We start from the raw sequence: 10,246 nt of genomic DNA, 5'->3' as shown, positions 1-10,246 counted from the left end.
CAATGGGAGAAAGTAAATAAAAATGAAAATTCTGTCTCTCTATCAGTGAAATGTAGGTTGGTTTTAGTGGCACGAAGTTGGTTGCAAATTGTTTATCGAACTGTGATGAATTGTGAATTGAACATATCCGTTGTGCATTTATCCTAAAAATAAAACTGTCTGTTCGTTCGGTTCGAAACTAATTACCGGATCGTAAACGAAGTAGAAGGGTCTTCTGTCAACGTATTTTCAAAAAAAAAAAAAAAGAAATATTTTTTATAAATATTATAACCTATAACATTTATATATGTGAATTTTAGCCACTGCAGTACACTTTATGTGTCCCTAATGTGTCCTCTATATGTCTCTATATTTCCCTCCCTATTTATGTCACTGTAAAGAAAATGAAACATGTATCGTTAAGAAATTTTTACAATCCTGGTTGCAAAACTTTTATCGTCAATATACATTTTAGTGTCAATTTGTTTAAAATTTTACTCTTGATTCTGACACACTGAAATACTCACTTTTTCAGCTTTATAATAAATTTCTCGTCACATAAAATTTCTTGTCTTTTCAAAAGAAAAACGTCAAAAATGGAAAAAAATGGTCTTTCAATTTCAGTTTTGAATATTTTCTTGAGATGAAAATTTATTAATATTTTTGAAAAGATTTTTAATTATTTGCTCTATGAATTTAGAATCAAATAATAAATACTTAGAGAAAAAATTTCTATTTTTCGCAAACTTTGGAAAAATTATTGTTTTTTGAAACTTAAAAATCTTTCTATATTATTTCTCAGAGTCTTGAAACTTGGAAATTTTTTCATAAAAGGCAACAAATATAAAATAGTATTTACTTCTAAGAAAAATCCAAATTGTTTGGAATTTTGGACAAATTGTATTATTTGCAAAATAAATTTTACTAAATTCAAAGTATATTTTACTAATTTTCAATAAAATTTAATACTATTATAAAATTTACTATTGAAGTAACGATATTTAATAGCAAACTTTACTATTTTCAATGTTAATTTTTTTCTATAAAAATTATTCAAATTATCCTCGAACATTACAATTAGCTATTAAAAGTTATTTTTGAGTAAATTTTAGTTTCTATTTTTAAAGTAAATTTTTCTAATTTTTATTTTAAAAAAAATTTTTCTTTAAAAATAGTAAAAGTAATTCTGTAAATAACAATTTGTAATATTTAATTTTACTATTTTTGAAGGAATTTTTTCCACGACCCAAGTTAATTTTACTAACTTTTTTTCCGAAATTTACATTGTGAATATATTCAAATTAATGGAATTTAAAAAAAAGTAAGATTGTAATAAAAATTTTGATTAAACATTTAAAGAAAGTAACAAACTACCGAAGAAAGTAAACAAATGTCAATAATTATTTATAAAAATTTTAACAACAAAAAAATAATTTTATTTTAAAAAGCTGTAGTTAAGAGAAACAGTAAAGAAAAAGTTTTTAATCAATTTTATGCGTTATCCTAATACAATAATTTTTACTTATTTTGGAACAGGGTTGCCACAGGTCAGGAAAAGTAAAATTGGTCAGGGAAAAGTCAGGGATTTTTACTAAAAGTACTGGAAAAAATTGAATTTATAAAATACATGAGAAAACTCTGAATTTTTTTCCTTTTTGCCTCGTAAATTATGAAATTACCTCGAATTTCAATACAAAACCTTCAATTTTTTCAATTTCTGACAATAATTTATTTTTAAATAACTGAATTTTTCAAAAACTATCATAAAATTATGACTTACAAATTATTTTATAAATCATTTTTACAATTTTCATAAATACTAGATTGATAGAAGAATTTCAGTTAAAAATACTAAAAAAAATTGGATTTTGGAAAAGTTACAAATGATTACAGAAATTCAATTATTTTCAAAAGTTACAAAAATTCTTCGCCAAATTTCAATTATGTTCAAAAATAAAAAAAAAATTCTCGTCAATATTTCAATTATCTTTATAAATAATAAAATTATTCATCGAAATTCAATTATTTTTAAAAATTTTAATAAAATTCTTGTTAAAATTCCACAGGAATTCAATTATTCAATATTTAATAAATTTCTATGAAATAATTCAATTATTTTCATAAGTAATAAAATTTCCACAGGAATTCAATTATTTAAAATACAAAATTTCATAAAATTTTTCGAAAATTATCATTTGTTTAAAAATATTTTTATAAAATATTTTCATGAATTCAATTATTTTTATTAATAATAAAATTCTTCACCGAAATTCAATTACTTTTATAAACTTGAATAAAATTCGTTGTAGGAATTCAATTATTTATATAAACTTGAATAAAATTCGTTGGAAGAATTAAATTATTTTCAAAATAATAAAATTCTTCGCAAAAATTCAATTATGTTCAAAAATTAAAAAAGAAATATTGTCAAAATTTCAATTATCTTTATAAATAATAAAATTCTTCATCGAAATTCAATTATATTTAAGAATTTTAATAAAATTCTTGTCAAAATGTCGTAGGAATTCAATTATTCAATTTTTAATAAATCAATTCAAAATAATTCAATTATTTTCATAAGTAATAAACTTTTCACAGGAATTCAATTAGTTAAAATACAAAAGTTCATAAAATTTTTCGAAAATTATCAATTATTTAAAAATATTTTTATAAAATTCGTCGCAAGAATTTAATTATTTAAAAAAATTTAACACAGTTCTTTTTAAGAATTCAATTATTTTTATAAATAATAAAATTCTTCACCGAAATTCAATTATTTTTATAAACTTGAATAAAATTCGTTGTAAGAATTCAATATTGTTTATATAAATAATAAAATTTTTCTCCGACATTCAATTATTTTATGAAAATTTTAATTATTTATTTAATTATTATTTTTATGAATTATTTTTTATACAATATTTTAATCAAATTCCTCGATAAATGTAATTATTCTTAAAAATTTTATTAAAATTTGTCAAACGAATTCAATTATTTAAAATTTTATTAATAAAATTCTTTATGAGAATTCAATTTTAACAAATATTGAATTATTCAATAAATTATTTATTTTTTAATTTAAATAATTGAATTTTTCTAGAATTTTCTAATAAAAGTTGATTTAAAAATGAATGAACGAATAATCGATTTATTATTATTATTTATAAAAATAATTGAATTATTGCAACGAATTTTATTACATTTGTTTTAAATAATGGAATTTTTTTGTGAAATTGTACTTCTTGTAAAAATAATTGAATTTTTGCGAAGTATTTTTTTAGGATTTTTGTAAATAATTAACTTATTTTAAAAAATTTTATGGCAATTTAAATTATTACAAAACATGAAGAAGATCGTCTTCTTCATGTTTTGTAATAATATTCTTATAAGTTGTTGAATTTCAAAAAGGTTTAAATTTGAATATTTTGAAGAATTTTAATTCCTACAGAAAAATAATAATGATTAAATATTTATTTAAGAAAGAAGTTATTGATGTTTCTAAATAATTTTACAATTAAAGAAGTTTGTAAATAAATGTAATAGAACATTTTTTTTTGAGTATCTAATAATTTTTAGAGTGAATCAGAATATTCTTTAGGGTCAGGGAAAAGTGAATTTTTTTTCTGGAAATCAGGGAAAAGTCAGGGAAAAATAAAATTAAATATTTGTTTATTGCTTATTGTTGTTTTTTAAACTTAATCCCCTTTTTAGAAAAAAATCCCCTTTTTTACTTAATATTCCATAGAAAAATCATTGTAATCCCTGAATTTATTAAACTGAACGAAATTTTTATTTAAACTAAATAATTAATATTTAGAGTATTTGATTAATACATAATATTTTTCTGAGTGTATCCAAATAAATATTATAATTATTATATTTTCGCATTTGCAAAGTTTGTTTAAATTTTAAAATGTTATGAAAAATAGGTTAAATGTTATCAAACTATTAAATAAATAGTGAAATACTGTTTTTAAAGCTTTTTTTTTTTGAAGAAGTATTTAGGTGCCTTGCTAAATTGTTTTTTGACATTTTAAGAGAAAATTTATGGAAAAGTGCGTTTTTCGCTCCAAATTTGAATTAGTAAAAATTTTTACTTATTTGAATCAGTGATTGATTTTTTCTTTTGAATAAATAAATTTAACTAAAAAATTAGTAGAACTTACTATTTATTAGTAAAATTTACTAATTCAACAGAAAAAATTCAGTAACTAATTCTACTTAGTAAACATTTTTACTAATTCAAATTTAAAGAGCTGATAAGAAATCAATCGTAAATTTTATGTTAAAAATTAAAAAATTTTATTTATAATTTAAAATTTAAATTAAAAAAAACTGTCGTTTCAATTATTTTTAGCAATTCTTCTAAGCATTAATCGATTAATTAATGCTAAAAAGAATTGCTAAAAATAATTGAAACGACATTTTTTTTTTTAAATTTTAATTTTAAATTATAAAAAAAAAAATTATAAAAAAATACAATTTTTTCTCAATTTGGAAAAATTAGGAGGACAAAAAATAAAATGAGAACTTTTGTCTTTTTGGGGTCATCCTAATATTATATATACATTTTTTTGCATCTTTTTTTATTTCATTCATATACAACATCAAATAATTGTGAAACTGTTGGAGAAAAAAAAGTTGTTCAAGTTCCTGACGAAAATTGAAACGGAAAAGAAAAAGGTTGACACAGTTTTGCAATAAAGTTTTCTGAAAATTTCATTTTTATAGAAATGATGGAATTATTCCACAACAGTGGTGACCCAAAAATGAAAATTCTGTCCTCATTTCTTTGTCCATCGTCGAAAATAGAAGAGAGAAAAAAAAGAGAGAAAGAGAGAGAGGGAGAAGTTTCTGATGCCGAAATTATTGCATTTGCTCTGAGATGCAGAAGTGGGAGAAAGGAATAAAGGAACTGGCACATGAGAAAATGTGGGATGATAGGAAAAAGAGATTTTTGCTTAAATTAAAAGAAAGAAAAAAAAAATTTTTTTTTGTTTTTTTTTTAAGAAGAGGAAGAGGAAGAAGAAGAAGGAAAGAATGAAGAGAGGGAGAGGGAAAAAATGATAAAAGACTGTGGCTTGAGTTGAGAATGACTGAGAGAAGGGAGATGCGTCAAAGGATTCCAGAGATATTGAATAATTCCTGGTTTCCCTTATATGAAATATTTCCGGGCAGTGCTCAACTTTCTGGGTCCAGTCACCTGTAAGCTCCGCACTTTCCTTCAAAAGTAATTTTATCGTCTTTTTCATGAAAATTGTTTTTTTAATGGCACTTCTATATATATGTATAGTGAAAGCGATGGAAAATGGGGTTCAATATTATTATTTTCAGAGGCTGGGGAACAATTTTTTTTCTATAGAAAATACCTTCTTTAAGATTTTTTTTATTTTATTTATTATTTATTATTATTTTTACTATCCACAATTCGCGCGCGGCTTACTTCTCTTTTAATAAAAATTCCTGATTTTTCCCTGAATTTAAATTTTAAATTTAAATGTGAAATCAATTGTTAATATATAATTAAAAATTGCATTAAATTTTAATGAATATTTTCCAATAGTGAAATAATAATTCACCTATACAATGATATTTTTAGTTCGATGAAAAGATGTTTGAAAAAAATGGTCGAACTTCAATTGCCCTTTTGTTGGAATATAAAATTTTCTATTTGCGTTTATTATAATATTTGATATTCATAATGTTGAGATATAGTTCGGGGATTAAAAGTATAGTTCCACTAACTAAAATCTGAAAAGTCTTTATGTGATCCCCTCAATCTTTCTATAACTTACTCTCTTATACATTTCTATATATCAAAGAAGAAGCCAGCTTTCCTCTATCTTTGCTCCTTTCGATAAAACGAAAGTTTTAATTGACTCGAATGTCTTGACGATCCTCGGGATAAACGATCATCGGAAACGCCTCGTTTTCGAGACTTTCGAGAGCATTTTTTTTTCTACTTTTTCTTTTCTTTCTGTTTTTGAAAGATGAAAACAGAAAGCTTTTCAAAACGCAGTCATAATTGGAATCGTTAATATTTAAAAAAATGCCTTTTGGAGAAAAATATTTTTACAAACTGTTTATTACTGAGTAATAGTCAATTCAAGTCTTTTAATTAGGTTGTTTTTTTAAAGACAAAAAATACTTTAAATTTTTAATTATTATAAAAACATGAAGAAAGTGATCACTCCGAGTCTACGACTCGGAGTGATCACTTTCTTCATGTTTTAAAAATATTAATTCCTATGGAAAAATAATAATTATTAAATATTTATTTAAAAAAGAAGTTATTGATGTTTGTGAATAATTTAACTTTTGAAGAAATTTGTAAATAAATTCAGAGTTGCTACGTAACCTGGAAACCTGGAAAACCTGGAAGTGTCAAGGAATTTTATAAACCTTGAAAAAACCTGGAAAAGTCAGGGAATTTTGATCGAAATCCTGGAAAATTGTTATTTTCTAAAGTTTATTCTTGAAATCTAATTTTACATAAATATTCTAAAATTAATTGAATTTTAAAAGAGTTAGTTTTACAATTTTCATAAGTATAGATGAATTTCAAAAGATTTTAATTTGAAATTTTGTTAAATTTCAATTTTCAATCGTCTTAAAGAACGTAGATTTTTGAAAAATTTTAATTATTCCAATTCTTCTGAAATTAGTTCAATTTTTTAATATATATTTTTAATTGATTATTAAAAATAATGGATTTATAGAAGAATTTTAATTAAAAACACTAAAAGAAATTGAATTTTGAAGCAATTACAAATGATTGCAGAAATTCAATTATTTTCAAAAGTAGTAAAATTCTTCTTAGAAATTCAATTATTTACAACAATTTTAATAAAATTCATGGCAAAATTTCAATTATTTTCAAACACTTTCCTTAATTCAATGATTTTTAATAAATCTACTACTTTAATAAAATTTTTCAATAGAATTTAATTATTTAAAATAATTATTAAATTCTACGCAAACATTTCATTATTTTCATAAATAATAAAACTCATCTCAGACTTTCAATTATTTTTAATACAATTTTAATGAAATTCTTCTTAAAAATTTTATTAAAATTTATCAAAGAAATTCAATAATTTAAAAAGACATTTTAATAAAGTTCGTCTCAAGAATTCAATTATTTTAAAAAGTAATATAATTCTTCGCCGAAATTTAACTGTGTTCAACAATTTACAAAAATTCTCGTCAAAATTTCAATAATCTTTATAAATTTTTCTCCGAAATTCAAATATTTTCAAAAATTTTAATAAAATTCTTGGCAAAATTTCAATTATTTTAAAAAATTTTCAATATATCTACTATTTTAATAAAAATTTACTAAAGAATTCAATTATTTTTAAAAATTTTAATAAAATTCTACGCATATATTTAATTATTTTCATAAAAAGTTACAAATGATTGCTAAAATTCAATTATGTTTAAAAGTTTAAAAAAATTTTTGTCAAAATTTCAATTACTTTCGAAAATTTTCTTCAATTCAATGATTTTCAATATCTACTATTGTAATAAAATTTTCCAAAAGAATTCAATAATTTAAAACAAATTTTAATAAAATTCTACGAAAACAATTTAATTATTTTCACAAATAATAAAAATATGACAGGATTCAATTATTTACAAAGAATTCAATTATTTTCAAATTTGTTAGAAATTTCTTCGCAATAATTCCATTTTTCTCATAAACTATACAATTTTTTTACAGAGAATCAATTATTTTCGTAAATAATAAAATTTTTTTAGGAATTCAATTATTCTCATAAATAATAAAACTCATAGCAGAATTTCAATTATTTTTATTTCAATTTTAATCGAATTCTTAGAAAAAATGAAATTATTCTTAAAAATTTGCATTCAAATTCGTCTCAAGAATTCAATTATTTTAAAAAATAATATAATTCTTCGCAGAAATTCAATTATGTTCAAAAATTTACAAAAATTCTCGTCAAAATTTCAATTATATTTATAAATAATAAAAATTTTCTTGAAATTCAATTATTTTTAAAAATTTTAATAAAATTCTTGGCAGAATTTCAATTATTTTTAATAGTACAATTTTCATCAAATTTCTCGAAAAATGAAATTATTCTTAAAAATTTTATTAAAATGTGCACAGAGAATTCAATTATTTAAAAATTTGTTTGATAAAATTCTTTATGAAAATTCAATTTTAAGAAACATTCAATTATTTAATAAAATATTTATTTTTATATTTAAATAATTGAATTCTCGCAGAATTTTTTAATAAAAACTAATTTAAAAATAAATTTCAGTTAAAATTTTGGATTATTATTAAATATTGAAAGCAATATAGTGCAAATTTTTAGAAATAATTGAATTTTGAAAAGGTTTCAAATTAAAATCTTTGAAAATTTGAACTTTTCGTACTTTTTGATTAACAATTCTGTAGAATTCATTCTGTAAAAAAATTAAATTGAATTTTTCTTTAATTCTTCATGTTTTTATTTACTAATATATATTTAATTGAAGAATGTCAGAATAATCGAAATTACGTAAAAATTAATATTGAAAATAAATTGAATGTTTACAAAAAATTTTAGCATTTTTGAAAATAATTGAATTCTTGCTGAGAATTTTATCAATTTTGAAAATAATTGAATTCATGCGAAGAATTTTGTCAAATTTTAAAAATAATTGAATTATTTCGAAGAATTTTATTCATATTTTTGAGAATAATTGAATTCCTGCGAATTATTTTATTTTCTATAAAAATAATTAAATTCTTGACAAGATTTTTAAGGAAATTTAGAATTAATTTTTCTCAAAAAGTTTCATGGAATTTTTTTTAATTATTTGAAGTTTTTAATTTCTAATTTATTTAATTAAAGAATGTGAAAACAATCGAAATTCTAGGTAACATTGAATTGTAAACAAATGGATTTATAAATTCTCAAGGAAGAACTTTTTCAAAAATTATTTTAAAACAATTGATTTAACGAAGAATTTTAGTTTGAAATTCTAGAAATGAAGAATTGAATTGAAATTAAAATAATATTATAAAATAATATTTAAGAATTTTAATAAAATTCTTGTCAAAATTTCGTAGGAATTCAATTATTCAATTTTTAATAAATCAATTCAAAATAATTCCATTATTTTCATAAGTAATGAAATTTTCAGAGGAATTCAATTAGTTAAAATACAAAATTTCATAAATTTTTTCGAAAATTATTAATTATTTAAAAATATTTTTATAAAATTCGTCGCAAGAATTTAATTATTTAAAAAAATTTAACACAGTTCTTTTTAAGAATTCAATTATTTTTATAAATAATAAAATTCTTCACCGAAATTCAATTATTTTTATAAACTTGAATAAAATTCGTTGTAAGAATTTAATTATTTATATAAATAATAAAATTTTTCTTCGACATTCAATTATTTTATGGAAATTTTAATTATTTATTTAATTATTATTTTTATGAATTATTTTTTATACAATATTTTAATCAAATTCCTCGATAAATGTAATTATTCTTAAAAATCTTATTAAAATTTGTCAAACGAATTCAATTATTTAAAATTTTATTGATAAAATTCTTTATGAGAATTCAATTTTAACAAACATTCAATTATTCAATAAATTATTTATTTTTTAATTTAAATAATTGAATTTTTTTAGAATTTTCTAATAAAAATTGATTCAAAAATGAATAAACGAATAATCGATTTATTATTATTTATAAAAATAATTTAATTATTGCAACGAATTTTATTACATTTTTTTTAAATAATTGGATTTTTTTGTGAAATTGTACTTCTTGTAAAAATAATTGAATTCTTGCGAAGGATTTTTTTTAGGATTTTTGTAAATAATTAACTTATTTTAAAAAATTTTATGGCAATTTAAATGATTACAAAACATGAAGAAGACGATCACTCCGGAGTGAGCGTCTTCTTCATGTTTTGTAATAATATTCTTATAAGTTGTTGAATTTCAAAAAGGTTTAAATTTGAATATTTTGAAGAATTTTAATTCCTACAGAAAAATAATAATGATTAAATATTTATTTAAGAAAGAAGTTATTGATGTTTCTAAATAATTTTACAATTAAAGAAGTTTGTAAATAAATGTAATAGAACATTTTTTTTTGAGTATCTAATAATTTTTAGAGTGAATCAGAATATTCTTTAGGGTCAGGGAAAAGTGAATTTTTTTTCTGGAAATCAGGGAAAAGTCAGGGAAAAATAAAATTAAATATTTGTTTATTGCTTATTGTTGTTTTTT

This window comes from Leptopilina heterotoma, unplaced genomic scaffold (genome assembly GCF_015476425.1).
Source record: "Leptopilina heterotoma isolate Lh14 unplaced genomic scaffold, ASM1547642v1 Lhet_183, whole genome shotgun sequence".
Classification (NCBI taxonomy): Eukaryota; Metazoa; Arthropoda; class Insecta; order Hymenoptera; family Figitidae; genus Leptopilina; species Leptopilina heterotoma.
The sequence above is the reverse complement of the archived record's forward strand: the minus strand, read 5'-3'. Positions refer to the sequence as shown.